The sequence below is a fragment of the Calonectris borealis genome, chromosome 17 (assembly GCF_964195595.1).
Source record: "Calonectris borealis chromosome 17, bCalBor7.hap1.2, whole genome shotgun sequence".
NCBI classification, from domain to species: domain Eukaryota; kingdom Metazoa; phylum Chordata; class Aves; order Procellariiformes; family Procellariidae; genus Calonectris; species Calonectris borealis.
In genome coordinates this window covers 6,269,746-6,291,279 of record NC_134328.1, presented here as the reverse complement: position 1 = coordinate 6,291,279, position 21,534 = coordinate 6,269,746, and the positions used below count along the sequence as shown (strand labels likewise).

At 55.7% G+C, this 21,534-nt stretch overlaps 1 protein-coding gene across 4 annotated transcripts in view; it reads right to left on the bottom strand.

Annotated features, from left to right (window-relative positions):
• Positions 1-21,534, bottom strand: part of PLCG1 (phospholipase C gamma 1) — a 49,187-nt gene that overhangs the window by 25,975 nt on the left and 1,678 nt on the right. The window lies entirely within an intron of this gene.

Sequence of the window (21,534 nt, the reverse complement as noted above, 5' to 3'; positions counted from 1 at the left end):
GAAAGCAAGGATGGGACGGCAGAGAGCTGCCAGACATCCGAGGACAGTGGGGAGCTGCTGGGGATGGTGCCTTGTAGAGGGACTCACTGATGGCAACAAGTGACCATCACGGCAGCCTCCCAGTCCTCTCCTGCCACCGCTGATGCCACCCAGAGCTCTAGCACAGCACCGCCAGCCTGGTCCTCGGCACAGCCACAGGTGCCCGGGTCCTCCCAGAGAAGCTGCCCGCACTTCTCCCCTTTGACAAGCCCTTCAAGAGCCCCAGCCTGCTCCTCAACCTCTCAAAGCAGCACAGAGACCTCACCACTTATCTTGCACATCTCTCTCGCCGCGCGCGTGTGGTTGTGCACGCACAAAGCCTGTAAGCACAGCTCCTTCTTACCGGATCCCTAGGAAGCCTCCCCAGCCACCACCCCCCTATTTACCTCTGTGCCCCCCAAGAACAGTTGGGTGTCTCACCCGCGGCGATCCCCAGGCACGATGAGCAGAGGGCAGCGCTACCGCTACTGCAAGCTCCTTCGCCCTTCAGCTTCACACTTCACGCTTTCCTCTTCCTCCACCCAACATACCTCTGCAAACTGCACTTTTTTTTTTGTCTTTCAAGACAGCAACTGTTTTGTTTTTTGTTTTTTGTTTTTTTAAAGAAAGCTTTTTTACAGAGGTGAACCCTCTGAGGGCGCAGCCTCCTGCCCAGCTGGGTGAAAACCTGTTTGCAGCTACTGCGTCTTACAGACACCATAGATTTAAGATCCGCTCCTGAATCTTGAGTTGATTCTTGGTTTAAACAACTTGATGGTGGCCCTGCCTCCCCCCTCCCCACTTTCACCCTAAATTATGTCTGCATTTTCTGGCATCTCCCCCTGCCCTGTTAGCATCCTCCCAGCTCCTCCCAGCACTACCAGGATGCCCAGGGCAGTCCCTGCCTTCATACAGGCGCCATCTTCACCAAGAAAGCTCTGTCTTCCTTAGCCAAAGAGGGATGAAATGTTTATCATCTCTGGGTGGTGTTTAGAAGGCCACAGAAGAAAGCACAGTGCAAGGATCAACCAAGCCCAACTTCTGGAGATCCAGTTGTGGTGGATCTGCCACAGCTCTGGAGCAGATTCGACTGCAGCGACCCCCGTCATGCTTCCAGGCAGAATCCCCCTCCCCACCTCACCGCCAAACACCTTCCAGAGAGACAACATTAGAAAAAGCATGAAAACAACCAAATCTCCAGAGAACATTTGAATTACAGACACCACCAGGGAGGTCTGGTATCAACAACCCAAACATATGCAAGGTGCTGGTCAGAACTAGAGCTGAGGAGGTACGATAACAGCTCAGGGCTCCCACCTCTCACGGTTTTGTATCGTACGCATAAAACGAGTCCCATGGATTTTTTTTTAAAACAAAAAAGCTTCTTTTTGAACCCGTGGCAGTGGCAGAGGGGGGCTATTGTGAGAGGGCAAGCCCAGATTGCAGAGGAAAGCTCAGAAAGTTGCATCTCTTGCCAGATGGGAGACTGCAGGGTCCCGGGTCATGAAGCTGGTCATTCAGTTGGACAGCGTGTTACCCTGGCCAGGGCTGGGGCTGGTGACTCCAGGGAGCTGTGCTTATGTTTATTATTCTCATGCACGTCCCTAATGTCAACGTGCTTCCTCCTGGGAATGGCTGAAGAGGGCAAGATGAACTGCAAGCAACCAAGTCATGGTCAAATCCCCATCCCTGGAAACAGGTCAGGTTGGACAGGGCTCTGAGCAACCTCATCTAGTTGAAGACACTCCTGCCTGTGGCAGGGGGGTTGGACTAGATGACCTTTAAAGGTCCCTTCCAACCCAAACTATTCTATGATTCCAAATGAAACCCCCAGACGGTGCCCACCAGATGATGGCTGGGGCAGGGCAGGCAGCACCACCATCACAGCAGGCTTCTGGGACACGGGGACAGCACCGTTCTGAGGATATTCCTTAGGTTGTAGGCAACCTCAGCAGCTGTCCCTGGTGGGCCAACCCAAAGGTGACCAAGGTAAGGCAGCAGTGTGACCATAAGGGACAGCCCAGGGTGGCGAGAGCCGACCCCGGCAGGTCCTGGCAGCAAAGGGCAGGGCAAATCCAGGCGTGGGGCGGGCGAGGAGGCAGACCTGCCCGGCTCCAGTGTGGGTGGTAAATCCGATGGTGCGGCTACAACACCATCCTGGCAGCTTCAGCTGTGGCTCGTGGAGAAGAGGAGCAGATAACTCCAGCCAGCTACCTGGGAGCTGTGCTCCTCTGCAAAGGGCAGCTGTGAGCATGCCCGAGCGTTAAACACCAAGCCAGAAGGAGCTGAAGAGACGCTGGTAAGGGAGCATCTCGCAGCCTCCCTCCCCGGAGAAAATTCTGGGAAAGGACTCTCATTGCCGTAAAACAAAGAGACAACAACAACAGCAACAAGGAAAAAAAAAAACCCCAAACCCAAGAATCTTTGCTTCCTGGAAAAATAGTTTCTTAAATGCTCGGGGGAATCAAATAACAACATTTCTGAGTCACGTTTCCAAAGCAGATGATGCTTCTGAGCAATGTGGGACGGAGATTACTGCAAACCTGGCGTGTAATTCATCCCAATTAAACTCCACTTACTGCACTCACTGTGGATCGACTGGCCTTTCATTTCAATTTACTGCAGTTTAAAACTAGCCAGAAATGCGACCTGCTCATCACCCGCCGCAGCAGCCAACAGCACTGAACTGCATTGCCAGAGACAACGCTCGCTCCAAACGAACACCACGGCAAGCCAGACACCGGGCTTGACTTTGGGGAGACTCGTAAACCCCACAGGAGGAACGTGGGATCCTCTCTCGGCAGGATACACCGTGGGTGTGCGTCTGGGGGTGATGGCAGCCCGCTCACTACCTGGCACAGGACGTATCCAGACTGACCACTGCAATAATCCTCCAAAGCTCATCGACTCGGGACAAGAGCACAGAAAGAGTCGGTTCCTTGGAGCTGCAAAGGAAGGACAGACAAGCTCCCTAAAATAAGCAAGGGTGTGACTTTTTAAGGCATCACCTACCCTTTGGAAATGAGCTGGCTGGAAGTTCAAACGTTAGCGTGCCCTGCCGTAACCTGCCCATGTGCTCACATCCTTAGTGACACAGCGTGTTATTTTAGACCTTAAAAAACCGTATCACAGTTAAGGTCTTTGCATCCAGGACACGCACAGCAGGGCTGAAGACTAATCCTGTCTTTGCAGGATGCAGGGCTTGACCAACGCGGTGGGAAAGAACTGGCAGCTGGGTTTTCATGGTAGTTTACCAGGCAGTAACTACTGAAGGAAGGTGCCAAAATATTAACGGCCTTCCTTTGCATCACGCTGCAAGCGTCTCGTCTCCGCTTTGGGATGCCGCAGCGGGCTAACTATGCCCTGCACTCACCTCTCGCTGCACGGAGCACCGGCGGGTTAGTAAGTAAGTAGTAAGACGGCTATTGTTACAAACTGCATACCTAAAATCCACGCAATGGAGAGAGCCCTGGAGCAAGCGAGGCGCTTATCAAAGACAGAAGCACGCAGGGAATTCCTAGGGCGAAGGGCAGCCTCTGCGAGGACCGTGCACCCGGAGGGAGCGGGGTAAAAAACCTCCAGCCCACGCACGCTTGCAGCTGCTTGCTCATCTCTCTCATCCTCCCAAACATGCCTGCATGTGCCGGGGAGAAGGCGGGTGAGGGTTTGGTTTGCGCAGCCCTCTTCTTGCCGCAGAGCAGCAGATCAGCCTCTCGAACCCCGCTGTCTCTACTGACTCAAACACCTTCCCGGCCCCCTTGCAGCATGGAAGGAAATGACTCTCAGCAGGAAGCACAGCAAGCACAAATGCCACCATCCCGACCAAGCAAGCACCGAAACGCTGCTTCCCTGCACCGACCCCGGGTCCTCCCCTCTGCCAGCGCAGGTCAGGGAGCCGCCATGCACGGGGGAAGGAGAGGTGAAGACATCTTGCTCTACCCCAGGTCTCGCTGGGGTTTTCTCTCGCTAATTCTGCTCGTGTCAGCTCCGTGAGTTGCTGCAGCTCCTGGGGGTAACCCCAGCTTCGCACAGCACCAGCCAGGGCTCGCTGCCGCAGCCGAGCGGTGCAAAACCTGCTCCGGGTGGGTTTTGCAGCCTGGGCTGAGCACTGCTCAACCTCAGCTTTGCTACTGGCAGAAAAGCTGCAGGAAAGCTTGCGACCGGCTCGCGGGCCTGCAGGCCACGAAGGCAGAGCCTACAAGCCCCATCTCCCCTTGCTCTCCCCGCTCCCCCACACCCGGGTGCCACCTCTCCCCATCCTCCCGCCTGTCCCCACCACCGCCAGGCACGTTATTCCAGACGAAAAACCAAACCCCAAGCCCTAACTACTTCCACTGCGGCATGCGAGGGCCCCGAGTCGAACGCAGCCGTCTCCGCGCACCCCGGCCGCCCTCCTGCCGGTAAACAGGAAACCCAGCGCCCGCGGCAGCCTCCCCGCGCTCCCGGGCTTGGGCCACCCTTGTCTTTTAGTCCCCCCCAGCTGCTCCCACCGTGGCTGCCACAGCAAGTGCTGTGGGCTGCTGATCCCAGGCACTTGGATCTGCTCGCCAGCGCCTGCGTTTACTTGGGCAGAGCCCTGCGGCTTTGCAATCCTGCAGGGAGGGTTGTGGGGGGAGCCCGGACCCCCCAGGGCAGGCAGGCAGGGGAACCTTGAGCAGGGAGTGGAAATTAAAAAGGAGAGGGCAGGCGAGGTGGAAGCGCAGCAGAGGTTCTCCATGAGTGCAATGAATGGAGAACTGCGGAGTGCGCGCTGGAAATGACACCTAACCACCGCTCCGCCACCCTCAGCACCAGCAAGCTCCCCAGGTGAGCGGTGGCGTGGGCTCCGTGACAGCGGCCCACGAGTGCCACCATGGGTTCTTGCTGGCAAAGACCTACCAGGGATGCGGCCAAAGACTAGGGGATGAGCATCTGGTGGGGCCCCAGCACCGCGGGTCATATGCATGCCCAGGCAGAGGAACAAGTGGCAGGTAATCCAGGATGAATCCTTCAAAGATAAGTACCCTGTCACTGGGGTGAGCCACATCTCCTCCTCCCCAGCCGCCCTCTCCCAGACCATGCTGTGGAAGGCAGCAGACACTGCTGGTGAAACTGGTAGACACCTTCAGACACTGAAGGTAGAAACTGGTCTTCATCCCATGCGGATAGCGGCAAGAGGAGGAGGAACTTGGTGCCGCAGCAACGGCAGGGGTAGAGGGAAGCTCTCTGCTGGAATATAAACCCTGCTGTGGTCTGGCAGGGCTGAGATCTCAGAGCAGGGACCAGCAGCGAGCAAGGACAGACGAGCAGCAGATGAGACGGGAGGCCTGGAGCACGCTGGCTGTCCTCCAGCCCTCCCAGGCGGGTGTGCAGGCAGCAGCCAGGAGAGGCTCTGGGAAGGAGGCAGCAAAGCCCATCCAGCCCGGAGATGCTCTAAGCTCCTCACATGGTTCCACGTTGCACGCTGAGCCGTGCAAACAGGTTGTGCCCTTCACAGGCTCCCAAACTTCTCCCCAGGCTACCACCAGCAGAAAGGCTTGGCCCTCCACTTGCCTCCAGCACTTAAAAAAAAAAAAAAAGGACATGGTCACATTTCTGGGCAAAGAGCCTTCCCTTCAGCAGGAGCGGGTTGCATCAGAAAGAAAAAGCTGACCCCAGATCCACCCCCCGCACCATTTAAGAAAAAAAAATAAAACACACAACCAAATTACCCTCTGGTTACATGAAAACCAGATCCACCCTTAAAGTCATTTAAAACTGAAACTTCATCCAAGCCTCGCTTAACCGCTGATGGATAGGGTGTTGTAATGTGTAAGGATAAGGACACCCTGGAACGGGCTCCGAGGGTTGCAAAATCTCCATCTCCAGAGGATTTTTGGAAAGATGTAAAACTGATTAAAGAAAAAAAAAAAACACAAAAAAACCCCAAAACAAAACCCAAAACTGACAAAAAGAGGGTTTAGCCCAGATTACCTTCCAGGATGGATTTACTGGGGACAGCCTCCAAGAAAACACCCACCCTCTCAACAAGCATCGCTGGGTGCAGCCTCTCTCCCTGGGGACAGTGCAGTGACAGCCACGTGGTCACTCCCAGACCTGCCTGACACGGACTGATCCTGCCCAGGGGCAGCAGAAAAGCCTCCAGGCTACTCACTCTGGCAAAGAAAAAGAGTTTAAAAACCCAAAATCTTCCTGCTGTTTAACATGGTGGATCCCACCGAGCACAACCCTGCGGTCATCCCTAGGCTTCCCATCGCTGGAAGGGGCGCTGGGCAGTCAGGTCCCAGGGAAAGGTGCAGAGGGAAAAAGAGGGGGAAAAGACACGAGTCGTGCGCGTGGGTAAAAATAAGAGAAATCTATAATGCAACAGCATGGAGAACAAAGTAGCGCCATCTCCTTCTTAATATTTCAGTGGAAGCCCCCTGAAATGGATGTTGAAGCCAGCACTAGATGCCAAGAGCTGCAGGAGGCTGGAAGGATGCAGCCAACCTCCTCGTGCCGGGGTTCACCAGCCAGTTTATCACCCCGCCAGCAACCCTGCCCAGCCCGCGGCTGCTCCGCACCCGCTCAATGCTTCGGATTTGCTGACTGCAACCAAACACCGCTCAGCAAAAAAAAAAAAAAAAAAAAAACAAACCAAACCCAAACAAAAACCCCAACCAAAAATCCCCCATGATTTCAGGGGAACGGTCGAGCGTGCGCTAAGTGCTTTGCTGGACGGGGGCCAGGGCCTTCAGCACCTCGCAGGCTGGAGCTCTGTTGCCTGCCCTTCGCTATTTATCGAGCCCCTTCTGCCTGCAAAGCTCCGGGCGAGCCTGGCTTTTGTCCCCGCACGGACCCATCCCCGTGTCCATCGGGGATGCCGGAGGAATCGGGCAGACAGTAGCTACCCGAGCTTGAATTTTGTTGGACTGCAAAAATTAAGGTGGCTCTTACAATTGCACCCATAATGAAGGCAAAAAGTGGGGTCCCACACTCTATATCCCCTCCGCAAGAAGAAAAGCAGTAACCCCAACCGATTAGAAACATATTTCAGAGGGAAGAGCCATGCGTCTCCCATTAGTATAGGTTTTCAGAGTGACGATAGCTCAACCTCTCAACCCCCCAAGCTTCCCTTAACAGAGGAGACTAAGGCAGACAGCGTAACGGTGAATTAAATGTCTCTGCACAGAGACGCAGCGATGGGGTTACTGCATCCTCCTCCCGGCCGCACTCGCTGCCTCCCATCAGCGTTGCTGTGCATCAGCTATCAGGTTTCCGACGGACAATCCCATGCCATTAACAGATGGCTTATCCAGACAGGACAACAAGAAACCAGCTGAGGCCTCTAATTTGACCTTCCTACTTCTTCAGAGGGCAGGAGGCATGGCTGAGGCATCCATGGAGGCCAACATAAACACCAAACCAGCAGCGCCCTGTGCCCCAGCGAATCCCTCATCCTCTACGAACTAAAAATGGCCATGCTGCCCTTCTAGTGAGGCACCAAAACCCCTGCAAAAAGCTCTCTCACCCCCACTGCTGTCCCAGGGAGGGACACAGCCACCCCGGTGCTCAGGGGCCCGTTGGGTCCCACTGCTGTAGTTGCTGCAACATGCAGGTACTTCTCCTGCCTCAGGAGAAGATGCAGGTAAAGCTATTTTCCCTTCCAGACTCGGCTCAGTTGGGTCTCAGGTTGCTCCAAGTTGCTTTATCTCACCTGCTACCTGCATCAGCAAACAGCGGTTTTTGCTCCGAGCCACTGCATTTTGCTATGAAGCAACTGTCGCATTAGCTCTAGCCCAGAAGCAGCGACACCCATGCAGGGAGCACCTCGGGAGAGAAGATGCTGGGGAAAAAATAGCTCAACGGGCTGGACATGGGACGACAGGGAGCTCCCAATTAGCCAGGATGACCGGGACTAGCCTGGATCCTGACTCAGATCCTGGCTCACCTCTCAACGATCTCCGTCAATCAGCGTGGAGCAGGAGGATTTGGCAGAGAGCTTCAACGCTGCCCTGGGAGCTGGCACCTCTGCCCAGGCGCCGGCAGCACACGCCGGGCAGCCCACGCGGGGCACGCAGGGACGCGCAGGCTGCTCCGCGTGGCTGCTCTGTGGGCACCGGTGTTTCCTGCCCGTGCCTCCGGCTGCCGCTGCCTCCGCTGCGCCCCTGGGCCACGTGTCCTGCAGCTTCTCAGCTCCAGTTTCTCCGTCCCCCCCCCAAAATCCTTATCAACTGCAGAGGAAACTAGAGGAGATGCACAGGGAGATTAGGAGATGCTATGCAGCTGCATCGCTCTGCGGGTCGGAGGAGAGGATGCGAGGAACCGCCCTTCCCTCCTCCATCTCGCGCACCCATGTTACAGGCTGGAGCAGGGAGGCAAAGGTCCTGCCCAGACGTCACCCTGCTCCTCACCTCTCCCCAGGCTGACCCAGACCTTGCTGCTCCACCAGCTTTAGCCTCAGGCAGGTGGCCTTCGAGAGCTCACGAACATCCTCCTGATGCTAGAAGCAGAGCGAGCTGTGGGCTGGCAGCTGCCTATCCTGTATTGTCAGCACATCTCTCCTGCTCACTCTCAGCTGCAAGAAAATACGAGTTAAAAAACCAAAGCTGATCCCTCAAGTGAGCAACGCAGGATGCTGCTACCTCACAGCCTCTGCCCACAGCCCAGCACAGACCGGGGACCTCAAGGCTGGCAGTTTCCACTCTGCTGGTCTCAGCCTTCGAGGGAGAACTTCACGCTCAGACCCACCTGGCCTGAGCCACCTCCGTGCCAGCGCTGCCACCACATCCATCACCACCGCTTGGCCCCAGCGCAGCTGAGAAGGTGGCGTTGGATCCATCTCTGCCTCCAGTGGGCTGCCCGGCCTCGGGCAAAGCACTCCAGCTCCTGCCGCAGCCTCTGCTGCACAGCCCCCTTGGTTGTACCCCTGGAGCCGGGGGAAGCATGTCACCAGGGGAGCTTATCAGTCCAGAGCAAACTGGGCTCTGCTACAAACACCGCACCAGTGTGTCCATCCCAAAGCCAGACAAGAAACCACAACAGCAAATAAAGCAAAGGAGCAGAGGTAGGACACCGATCCCGAGACACGGTCACTTGTTGCAGTCACAGCCCAAGCCCCTGCGGAAGCACCAGGAGCCCCCCGGTCCCCAGATCCCTCCACGTCCCACGAGCAGCCCTGCCTCCGGGCACCAACAGGGAGAGGGAGGAAGACAGGCTTGGAGAAATGGGGGTAGGAGACATCCCCTAATGCATCCTGCCCTAACGCCGGCTACCGGCCAGTTAATTAGCAGGGTTATTACAGGGAACACCTCCCCAGAGGGACCGGCTCTCTGCTCTCCCGGCTCCTCTCTCCCCTGAGGCTGTTTTGCTCCCGGCAGGGCCTTTGGCAGGGGGGTTTGCAGGGCACACAGGGGAGCTTGCTAGATGCAAAAAGCAAGCGTTGCCCCAGTCCCACAGCCGGGCTCTCGTCCCCGAGCAGATGACCTTCTCGTGCAGGATGCTAAGCTCCTGCTGGCTCTCCCAGTCTCCCCCAAGCTTTCTCCCATGGAAGCATCCCATGCAAGCTAGTCACTGGGGCTCCCTTCGCAGCCCAAGGAGGGATGGGCGCTCCAGTCCGGCCCTACACGAGTGCACAAGGTAGGTGGGAAGAAACTTCTTAGAAGACACATCTCCTCCATGACTACTGGAGAGAGCACATCTGGCCCATACCCCATCTCTGGGGTAGCCAGCAGGGAACACCTTGGGAAGAGCAAAGAACAGGGCAAGTCCATTTGATATCTCCCCCCAGGTACCTCCCATCACCCAACACTTTGCAGTTTGGGGTCTCTTAGCGGTTACCTTATCTGTCTACAGCAGGGTGCAGGCACCCAGTTTTAGGATAGCCAGTAGGAGAAGGGGTGAACCCCAAGCAGCACAACTAGTCTGCAAAGCATGAAAGCAGGGTCACAGTTCACGGTGCAGAATTCACCCAGCTCAGTGCTGGGTCTGGGAAGCATGAACATCCCCCCTTGCTGGACACCAGGGATCCCGGGGGAGGGAACGACATGTCACCCTGTCCCCACAGCATAGCCCTGCGAGGGCAGCGGTGGGGAGCTCATGGAGACAGGCAGCTAGATGGCAAACACCAGGTGAGGGCCCCAACCATCCTCCTCCTGGGGTGCTTCGGGGCTCCCTCTTGTCCTCCATGGAAATATTGTCTGAGCGAAGTTGTGGGGTTTCGTACTGGGATTTCTGGATTGTGCTGAACCCCAAGCTGGGCATCCAGGGCTGCTGGCCATATCCACTCCCACGAGCAAGGCTGGCACCCATGAGAGTCCTGGACTGGTTGAACCTTCACCATGCAGGAGATGGGAGCACGTTTCCACCCCAAATACCAGCAGAGCGACTCCAGTTAGAGTAAAGCCCCAGATTTGCTTGCACAGACGCTGCTCTGAAGATGAAATAAGGCTGGTGGCCTCATTCTCTTAGAATAAGAGAATTCTTATTCTCTTCTCCAGACGAAATAAGGCTGGCGGCAGCCTGCAGAGCTACCCTTCAGTCGTCAGCCTGGTCTGTTTGAGAGGCGCAAGCTTCCACTGACTCAAATGGAAAGGGGAAGCTCAGCACCGGTGCTTCTGGACAGACTGTCTGTCTAGGGATGACTCCGCAAGCCACCCCCAAGGTGACCTTTTTCCTGCGTGGCATCGAGGGCTCCATCCCCCTCAGCCCTGCCTGGGCGAGAAATGTAATGACCTTACAGGAGGACAACAAAATGGTGGGAGGACGGGGGAAGCTGAAGTTCTGAGAGCCCAGCTCCTCCAGCCTGCCCCTCCCGCCCTCCCTCCCTCCCGGGCGGACGCGCAGTGGTAAGGAGATCCGAGAGGTACCGCAGAGGGCAGGGATGGATCGATGGACCCGACACAGCGCTGCGTCTCGGCATGGAAGGGGGCGAGATGCTCAAGAAAGCTGCTCCCTGCGCAGGTGTCTCCCATCGAAGGGCCCAACAGGGAGCACTTCTGTGCAACATCCCCGCATCCCTCTCCTTGAGCTCACAGGGTCGCCGACATCCCCAGACTCTCAGCCAGCTGGAGGACTCCTACCCACTGCCAGCGCCGCCTGGGAGGGGAAGGCGATGGGACCAAGCAGACTGACAAAAAACAAGCAGGGAAGAAGGGCAGACGTGGCAATCCAGCGGTTCCTGAGTGCAGTCAAAGGCACAGCTCAGCAGCTCACAGCACGACAGCTGGGAGCTTGGCAGGGCCAACGAGGAAGCCTGGGCAGAGGTGGATCTGGGGACTTGGGTGTCCAACAGCAGCAAGCTCTCCTTGGAGCTCTTTGGGGATTTTTGCACCCAATATAGGTGCCTTCTTGACTCTTTCATGCCCGGGGAGCCATGCCCCACCACAAAGCGAACGGAGACAAGAGTAACCACACACTGTCCCCAGGAGAGGGCACAAAGGCGAGGAGTGAAAACTGAAGGACAGAAAAGATTTGTCACGCTGGCCGTAAATGCCAGTGATGTTCAGATGCCATGACTCAGTCTTCATCCATCCCACCAGTCGATGCAACCAAGTTTCCGTGACAGTGATTTAGCAGCAAAGACGACTGCTGGCCAGGACATTCAAGGGGCAGCAGGGAGATGGCTCGTGCTGTCCCTGCCAGGAGCTCTTCAGTGTCAGGGTAAAGTTGGGAAGAGAAGAATAGGATAAAGATCCCATCTGCTGCTGAGCCATTTGAGGTCACCACAACAGCCCGACCTCTTCCCCCACCATGCTCAACTCCAAAGCTGTTTTGAGACAGCAAGGACCGAGTATTCACTAAAGCACAGATGTGATTTCCAGATGTGCCCTCCCCTCGATCTCCCTGTGTGCCATTATCTGCGGGAGAGGCCAGCGGGCTGTACTGTCTCCACTGATAACGCAGGGGGTAGCTGAGGCACCTCCTCGTGTCACCTCCTCCTCCTCGGACTCTCCACACGAGTCCCTTCCACCCACCGCACCGTGAACCAGAGAAACAGGCAGAGTTACCAGAGCGGCTGCTGGTGAAATCAAACCTGCTCTGTCCCAAAGCGGTTAAAAATGGAAACAATGAATCTCCCCTTCCTTTTTCACCAGTTTTGCTCTATCTACACTAGCCACGATGGGACCACTGATGGTGCTGGCTTCACCTTCCATCGCCAAGGCAAGGGTACGGTTGGTAACCAGTCAATGGCATCTTCTTACAGCACCATCCAACTGAAGATCTCCAGGCACTGAGCAGATACCACCTAAGCCACGCACCGCCCTAGCAGGAGACAGTATCTTCAGTTTACATGGGAGAAGCAGGAGCTCTTGGTGATGGTCTTCATGCCAGGCTCCTCTACCACTTGCATTTGGTTTTTTCTTAATGACCTCACCTGGGATTTATTTGGTCCCCAAAACTGGAGACCTCCGCCTGCTTGCACACCAACCTGCTCCATGGTTCCTACCAAACCTGATGTGCCAATGCTCCAAAATTTCATGCCCTCACCTCTAGGCCTTTTCATAACATGCCCCAGAGCCTGAGCTGCTGGGGATTACAGGGATCATACTCCAACCAGCAGCAAGACCTTGAGAACAGGCTGACACAAGGCATTAAATGACATATGAGACACTGAAGAGGAAAAAAAAAAAAAACAAACCAATTTCTGCTGCTTTGCTGGGTCATAAAGCCAAGTTGTGTCCCAGCAGAACCAACTCCCTGCTGCCCAGCAAGCCCGGCACCGCTCGGGGTCTGCTCTGGGAGCTGGGGCAGCTTTTTGGTCCTCTGAAGTTGAGGAGGGCTGTGAGCTGGCAAGGATGAGCAGCACAAGGACTGCAGGCTCGAAGGAGAGGGGGGTATCCAAAGTACCCCGGGATCCTGGCCAGAGGAACCAGAGGCGGATGAGTGACGCCTGTGGGACGGGCGCTGGCAGAGGTACCCGAGCACGGCAGCTCGGAGAGACGAGGCAGCAGGCTCTGCTTCTGCTCTGATGCAGCCCAGGAGCACGAGAGCCTTGCCCTTCGCTCGTGCCGAGAAGGACCACGTCAGGCAGCGCCCGAACGCTCAGCAAACAAACCGAGCCAGCCCCCACCCCACCTCTCCGCCAGCTGGAAAGCAGATTTATGAGGCGCAGATTTACAGGGCAGGGTGCCAAGGGGGTTAAAGTCCTCTTGGACATCCCGTGCTCCCAACACGGCCAAGCCCCCCACCCCCGCTATCTGACCTGGCTTATGGGCTGGGGGCTGCACATGCGGAAACACCCCCAAGAGAGGGCGAGGAGGAGGGATGAAGGACGCACCGGCACACGCAGAAGGGATGTCCTTTAATCACCACATCACCCGGTACTTCTGGGAGCAAGTAAACAGGAAAAAGACTCTCGAGCAGCTGCTCTGCCCAGCGTCCCCGCAGGGCACAGCCTGCCGCGAGAGCCTTCCTTCTCGGTGACAACGGTTTCCAACCCTGGCCGGTCTGGCCCTAGCGTGGATAGATGCTCAAATGGAGCAGGATGGGGCCCTGCACAGCTCAAGCCCGGGAGGAGAGGAGCAAGGCGCACCGCAGAGTGAATCAGGGGAGCTCCAGCAGAGATGGAGAGCAGGGCACTGCCGCGCTGGAGCAGCTCATGGCGTCCGGGGGCAGCAGAGCAGCCACAGCATCGCTGCGTGCCGCCGAAAGCGCAGCAGCCCTCCCGCACCCACCCCTCCAGGAGCCACGATCCCGGCAGCGCAGCGGGATGGACCGCAGCACGGTGACCACGCATCCCGCTCCTGGGTGATGGGTTTTGAAGCTAGAGGGAAAAGGCAACCCAAGGCAACCTCAGTCCCTGAGGACAATTTACCCCGCGGTCGCTGCCCCAAGGACCAGCAGCGACCGCGTCTGCGGGAAGGCAGCAGTCCGGCAGGTAGCCCCGTGCGGGTAAAGACCGGCAGTGAGCAGAGAGGCTGAGCTGCAAATGCGAGGCAGCACAGCTCTGGGCGCGACGATTTCATGTGTCAAGGCAGAAAAAAAAGTCACATTCCAAAAAAATAGAAAATTAATGCGTTTGTAATGGGTTGGAGAGAAAAACCAACCCGTTAAGCAGGGTCCTGCCCCTTCTGCCATTGCATCCTCAAGGCCAGTGGACAAAGTCAGCTCAGCAAAGCATCCCATTCATGGAAGCTCAAGTGCTGGACCACGACCTTCGCCGGGACAATTTTAAAACAACAATGTGGGTTTGCCTGCCTGTGGGCGGCCAGGCGGGCACCGTATTAACAGCACGAGAAGACACGATTGACCAAAACCTTAGAACCACAAGTGTTTGCAAACAGAAGGTAGGAGCTGCAGAGGAAAGCAAGGGAGCGGTCCATTCCAGACTCTGGAAGGCCTTCCACAGCTCTCCAGCCAGCCCAATTCAGGACCCCCAGCTCCAAGCCGAGCTGAAGAGCCGCCAGACCACACAGGCAGCAGAGATGGAGCTAAAAAGCAGTTTGAAAAACACAGAGACTTTCCGAGTACGGGCTGTCAGCGTCGTAAAGCTCTGCTGACTTCTACAGATTGAGAGGTGCCAGCTTCTGCTAGAGACGCCAGCCCTTGGCCTTTTGGGTGCTCAGGGTGCTCCACAATCACGTGTCCTCCCGCCGTCTGATAAATCGAGGTGTTTGGTATGTGATGGGGTTGTATCACGAGGCAGCGAGGTGCCCAGAGATAAGGAGAGCGGGGACAGGAGGGATGAGCCGGGCACAGCCGTCGGGCAGAAGCAGACAGCCCTGCCTGCAGCTCCAAGTGCTGGGGGATCTTCAGAAAGGCAGAAAATTCTCAGAAATCAGGAAGTTTCTCATTTGAATCAATGTCAAAAAGCTTTTTCCATGTAAAACAGCTCTTTGTGCAACATAAAAATCCTCAAAACTTAAAGATTAAAACCATTTCGAAGGAAAGCTTTCTCCAGCACCGAGTCCCTTCGGGAACAGCCAGTGTCACCATGTCCCCTTCCCGAGGGCTCTCCCTGGTGTGGGAGACACCTTCCCTCCGCTGCCTGATGTAACGCCTCCGGTAGAGAAACCACGCTCGGCGGAAGAGATGAGCAGGGACGTCGGAGCGGAGGAAAAGCCATGAGATCACCCACCCACCCCCGTGCACGGCAGGATACAGTCACCACGCGGAGGATGTGCTAGATATTAAACCGATCTCATCGCGATACAGCGGGACGGAGCCAGCAGTAGCAAACACCGCGACCGAGTGAGCTGACAAGCCTCACAGGTACGTGTTGGCTGGGACGGTCGCAGGTTTCTGTGAGCATCCCTGGCTGACAGATACCAAATCATTTTCTCCATACAGCTGCAGGCATCTGTTGAACACACAAACCTTTCTTCTTTTACCCTTCTCTAGATAGATAGTCTTCCAGTTGCTCTATGTCAGCATCGTCTTCCACCATCCGCTCTCCAAGCTTGTTTGGCCAAGGGGAAGACGGGAGGATGTGGGGGTAACTTTTCAAAAGCATTGTAAGGACTTCAAAATTTAAGCCCCACCGATTTCTGATTTCTACTGCCCTTAAACCTCAGAGCACACTAGAAAAGAACAAAAAGTCTTCTCCACTGACTGCAGACATTTCCTTTTATTGTATAACAAGGTTCAGCCGACGGTTTAAACTCAGAGCTGCACGGGGTTTTTGCGATCGAAGCCCCACACCTCCTCACCACATGCTGCAAGCCCTTCCTGGACTCCCCGCACCCCTCCTTCATCGCGTGCCTTACACCAGGTCCTACCGAACCTGCACCAGTTCAGGGACGGGGACGCAGCACAAGGGGCTCGCTGCAGTCCCAGCCAGGCCACCCAGCTCCGAGAAGCACTGTCACACACCTCCCAAGCCAAACCACCAGCCCAGCTTTTGGTTGACCTGCCATTAAGCAGAGACTATTGTTGTTGGCTCCTTCATCTAACGAACTCTGGCCCACCAACAGTGTGGTCCTGCTGTATCTCTACAGCCATGCAGGACTGGCAACCACCATGCTCGACAGCGGGCCGACCTGGCAGCAGTCTCACAGCTCCTGCCAACCAGTTTCATGCCCTGGATGAGATGCTCAGCACAAACCGTTTGCAACGCCGACCCCAGCAGAATCCCACTTTGGCAGAGACAGAGGAGGCGGACACACGATCAAACGTGCTCCACTTCCAGCAGCTTCGGAAGTGACCATCCACGGGCTGAGCTGCTGCAGCTGGTCAGGGCAGGACACAAGCAGAAGCTTGTGCAACATAAAAATCTGTACAAAAAAGTCTGTACAAAGCTGTAAGGCAGTCTCAGCTGAGCGCTTGTACTCAGAGAGCCCCTGCCCCATCCCAAGTGTTGGCAAGTTTTACATCCCGGCCAGACTGCCCATCACGGTGCAGCGGTGTCCCTTGGGTCACTTCCCAAGGGACACAATGGTCCCAGCGCTCTCCGGAGTGGAAGGTCCCAGCCAAAAGGCAGTGCCCGAGATCCCAGGATCACAAAAATTAAACGAAGGCTGCATCCCTGGGGCAACTCGGTGGTTGAGCCTGCTCTACCACACGCAACTCTTGGGGACAAGGACCTTAGCACTGCTTGGGGACGGGGACTTCAGCATCGCCTCCCCCCCAGACTCCTGCTGAGACTGCAGGCAAGCCTCTCCTCCATCTGCAATCTGCAAGATACGCAGAAGGTCACACGCCTGCTCGCGCAGGGACAGGCAATGGGCATCGCTGACAGCCGGCTCATCTTCGGGATGTTCGCAGTGCGCGCCACCGTGATTAGATAACGGAGCTGAGCAAACGCTTCGCCGATAAGAAAGACTACCCCCGCTGTGCAGGCAAGGCTGCTAAAACAAAGAGCAGTAAAAAGGTCACAGATCGGCTCGGGCGACTGCTGGCTCAGCTCGGAGATGGGGCACCTTAAAAGTCCTGTACGAAATCCCATGGCAAAACTGCCCCCGGAGGTGGGAGGTGACGGCACCGAGCACGTGAGGTGCTCCTCTGCACAGCCAGATGTTCGATCCAGCTTACTCAGATGCTCCTCTCGCCACAGATGGTGTCCAGCCAACACGGCTGCCTGCCTTCCTAGCAGGCAGGGAGAAAGCCAAGCCGCATCGCTTCTGCCCCGAAAAACCTGGAGCACTCAGGCCCTCGGCGGAGCCGAGAAGTAATCAGCCCGACACAACGCAAAACCTCTCCAGCACGTTTTAATTAGTGAGCTTAAAACCCACAAGCCAATACCTTCCACGTGGCTGACCGGCAAACGAAGGAAGCAGACGGACGGACAACGTGGGTGCGGGTCCGCAGTGGAGCTCAGGTCTGCCAGCCGGCTAACCTCTAGGTGCTCTCTAGGTTGCAGAGAAGCTTTTGAGATGCCAAGGGAGGAGGTGATTTGTGGTGTGTCTTACTACTGCATGAGTAGGGGTCTTCTAACCTGTTCCTCCTGGAAGACGCTACTGAGAAGAGAAAGGAGAGGACGAAGGGATGTAAAGCGAGGGAAAGAGGCTGTTTCAGTTTGGAGGTGAAGGCAGAGCGGGGCTCGTTCGCTTTCCCCAGTTTAACACAAATATCCTAGCAAGCAGGAAGGGGACTGGTAATGACACAAAAAAAACCACCCTCACTCAAGAAACTCCCACGGCAGAGCTTCAGCAGGGGAAGCTTTAACCGTTACGACCGTCACAAGCCACGCTCCCACCTTCCCACACCAGCAATTTCTGCACCCCCTGCTCGAGGCACCCCGGGAGCGAGCTCCCCGCCCGCCAGCCCCTGCCCGCCCGAGGGGCCGCATCCTGCAGCCCTGGGGTGGTGGAGCAGGAGGAGGACCCGCTGGTGCACCCCAAGAAGATCCAACTCTGAAGTTTGTTTATGCTTGAAAGCCGTTCCTGGCTTGCTCGCTTCTCAAGAGCTCCCAGCCCCTCAGCTTATTCAGATGGCCTCAAAAAATTAAAATAATTTAAAAAACGAAGCTGTGCTTCGGTGGACTCACGAAGGAGGCCGGTAGTTGGGAAGGATGAGGCGAGTACGAGCCACCCTTCAGAGTCACTTTGTATTCATATTTTACAGTTCCTGCCTTTTCTTTTACTCAGGCGACGGCTTTCCTCCACCTCCACGGGACTGAGCTCATTTCACTGAAAGCAAGAATGCAACCAGGGTTTTTTCAAGGTAGGGTTTTTTTCCCCCCCTCTCTCCCCCCTATAAAACAAACATCTGCTCCAAATTTTCAGCTCGCTCTCTGAGCAAACTCTCTGAATTTTCTGACGTGTTTCAAGGCAAACAGATCAATTAGAAGCTGGCCTATAACCCCCCAGCATGTGAAGTTATGAATGCAAGACCCTTTTATATTAAAAAAAGAATTACGTAACACAGGAAGTTTAAAAAAAAAAAAAAAAAGGCATAAAAGACAACTGACTCGAGGGATTAGCTCTACTTTGCTTTGGGTGATTAACAAAAAGAATAGAAAATTATTAAAGCTCTTCCCATCGCAACAGCCAGGCCCTCTGCAGAGTTGATTAGCAAGAAAGCAATGCGTTGGTAATTAGAGCTGGCTGAAACCCTTTTGGATAAAAACAAATATTAATTGAAAAAAATGACTTTTTTTTTTTTTTTTTTTTTTTACACAAACCAGAATTGCATTTTGCACAGTTTGAGTTTTGAAAAAGTACAGAAGAAGGAGGTGACGTCTTTTCAAAGCAAAAGGCTTCCCGCACAGACAAGTTTGCCCCCCCCCGCCCCCCCCGTTCCTCAGCTGATCCTGCTCATCCAGAGCCAGGGCGCTCTGGAGCGAGCTGAAGAGCTTAACGAAGAGCAGGAGATGGGTCCTTTCCGACAGAAGAGGTTCTTCATCAGGGAGCCCAGCTGGCTGGAGCCCCTGCTCTGCCGCTGCCGAGTCAGAGCTGCTCCCGGCGGGGAGGAGCGGGGGACACGCACGCTGCCCGTTAACACACAAGGTCACTGTGCGACGCTCACAACGCGCTACACAAGGGTCACACAGCAAGGGGACGAAGAAGAGGGCTGTCACACCAGCAAGGGCTCCTCACCAACGTACCACGACCCCAACACCTCCCGGCTCGCGGGCAGGAGGAAGGCAAGGCTAGGCAGTTTGATGGTGGCCAACGAGGCTGGCTGGTTGCCTGCACGTGTGGTGATGCCACCCAACCCATCAAACACACGCTACTCCCCCGTCAGCATCCCTCCGGTCCCATCTCACTGCTGGTAAGAGATGTTCAACGCTAAGGGCTTTGTCCTTACGCGCCAAAAGCTCCTTCCAGAGGCCAGCTCAGATCCTGCTCGCTTCAGTAAGTAACTTGAAATAAAAGATGTCCCAGCACCTCCGAGCACAAGCAGCGTGGCCAGTGGAGCTGGCAGCCACGCACCCGTTCGGTCAGGGAGAAGCTGTCAGACCGACAGCACACCGCTGCTGAGGGATCAGAGGCTGGGAGGATGGGGGTTTCCCTGGACCTTCCTCCAGGCATGCTCCTCTCCAGAGATGGGGTGACCTGAAGCCTGCCCAGGCTCTGCTCCCCTGTAAGCTCCAGCATGCACCAGAAAGCCGAGCACCACCAAAACCCTGATGAAGGTGAAGGCAAACAACTGGTTGACTACTGCAACCACACAGAGTTCAGAAGAGCTCAGAAGTACAAGAAGGCAGACAAGCAACCACAGATCCTGGGGAGGCAGCAGCTCTGCGACACCACCCGCAGCGATCTTGACGCTCTGAAACGAGTGGCACCACGCCAAGGAACGACGGCTGTGACTGTGCCCAGAAGCCCTCTCCTCCCAGCACATTGCAGCTTTAGCCCACATGCCTGAGGCCACCTGGAGACAAGCCAACTGACCCTGTGTCCCCTCGTGCACTGCCTAGCAGGCAGCAGGACGCTTCCCGAGCTGCAGCCAGGGGGGCTGTGCTCGTCCCAACAGGGCTCGTCCCACCCCTCCTTGGGACAAATACACAACTCATTTCTGCAAAACCCACCGGGTGCAGAGAAAGGAGCACAGATCCTCCATGCTGGGGTGTTCATGGAGACAGATACCTCTCCAAGATATGGCCATCTACACAGACATGCCCGAGACCTCCCTATGTGATATACCGTGTATACTCACTAGTTCTGAAATGGATAAAAACCCAGGATCATTCCTACTTAGACAACTATCTTGTGTCCAGGGGGTTCTGAAGCTCCTTGTTGGTCTCCATATCTCAAGAAACGCAAGAACATTCATTACCGACCCATGAACACAGCAGTCTTTGACCTATAGACCCCCAGACATTGTCTGGTGGAGATGCTGTTCCATGTGAAGCAACATCTCACCTCCTGACAGCTGGCTGCTCTCCTCTGCTCACAGCCTCACTCATATTGCAAGTTAGGACCAAACCGGTACCACCACAAAAAGCAAACTCCAGTCTTCCTGCCAGCCCCAACCTCCTGCTCCCCATGCCAGCATGGCTTGTCTTCATGGGGAGAACTGGGTCAGTCGTTGCTCATGGTTAAAATTACCCTGCACCAAAAGTGATTAGTTTGACTCCAGACCGCTTCCCCCTCTGGTTCCCACCATGGCCTTATGAACGCTGTGCCAAGTAAAGGCTGGTCTTCAAGGGGGGGATGAGCCAGGAGGGGAATACATCAGTGTATTTGCCACGTGAAGTGGAGCTGTCACACACCTGGTTTTTCCCTGGCATCCTTTTTCTGCCCAGAAAGCGCATCCAGACAAAAATAGGGAAGCTGGCCAACAACCTAGTATTGCTGGCCATTGATCGCGTGGCTTTGCCTCGCCTAGATACACAGTCACTATTTGTGTACACAAGCCGATATTTCCACCTGAGCTCCCACGCTTCTGTCCAGGAAGTGTTAAAGCAAAGCTCTACTTCTCAGCCCTGCAAAGAAAGAGAGGTGACAGGATGGGTGCTGCTCAGGGTGCTGGGTGACACCAGAGGAGGGGACTGAAGATATGGCAGCTCTTCAGGCTAATGTCCTCGCTCACCAGCATGGCCCATCTTGCCTCTCGGGAGGGTCGCGCGCTGCGGGAACATCACGCGCGTTGGGAGGCACGTGCGGGGAACCCAGAGCCCATGGCCACCAGCTGGCCAACTCGCCTGCGGCGCAGCAGAAGAGCCCCAAGTAATTTTCCACCGCGACGTTTAAAGGAACACGAGGGAACTGGCTGTCCCGTGTTCCCCAACTCTTGCTTTTCTTTCACTAGAAACCTGTGGATTTTACAATTTTTTCAACTTGATCCTCTCGGTGCCTGGGACACGCTCTCTGCTTTTACTGATCTGCTCTCGGCTGTCTGCAGAGCACAAGAAGACCTCGCAGCCACGACATTATCACCACTGTTACCACCACAGTTTTGGTACAGAAGTTAAAGTTCCCTAAATTTCCCTGAAGTTAAGGTCCCAGCCTTACAAGGACTGCAGCACGCGCTTAGGTCTGCCCACAGGAACAATCGCCCGTGTAGACATCAGTGGGACCTCCATCCCTCCATGGGCCATGGACCCACGTGGTCTGTAGACACTGCCAGAAACCAGTGCCTCGCCAGCAAAACAAACGGGTGCTCTGCCTTAATTTAAGAACAACTTAAACCCAGGGCCAACGGAGCGCCGCCCTCTCCTCCCTCTCCCGCTTC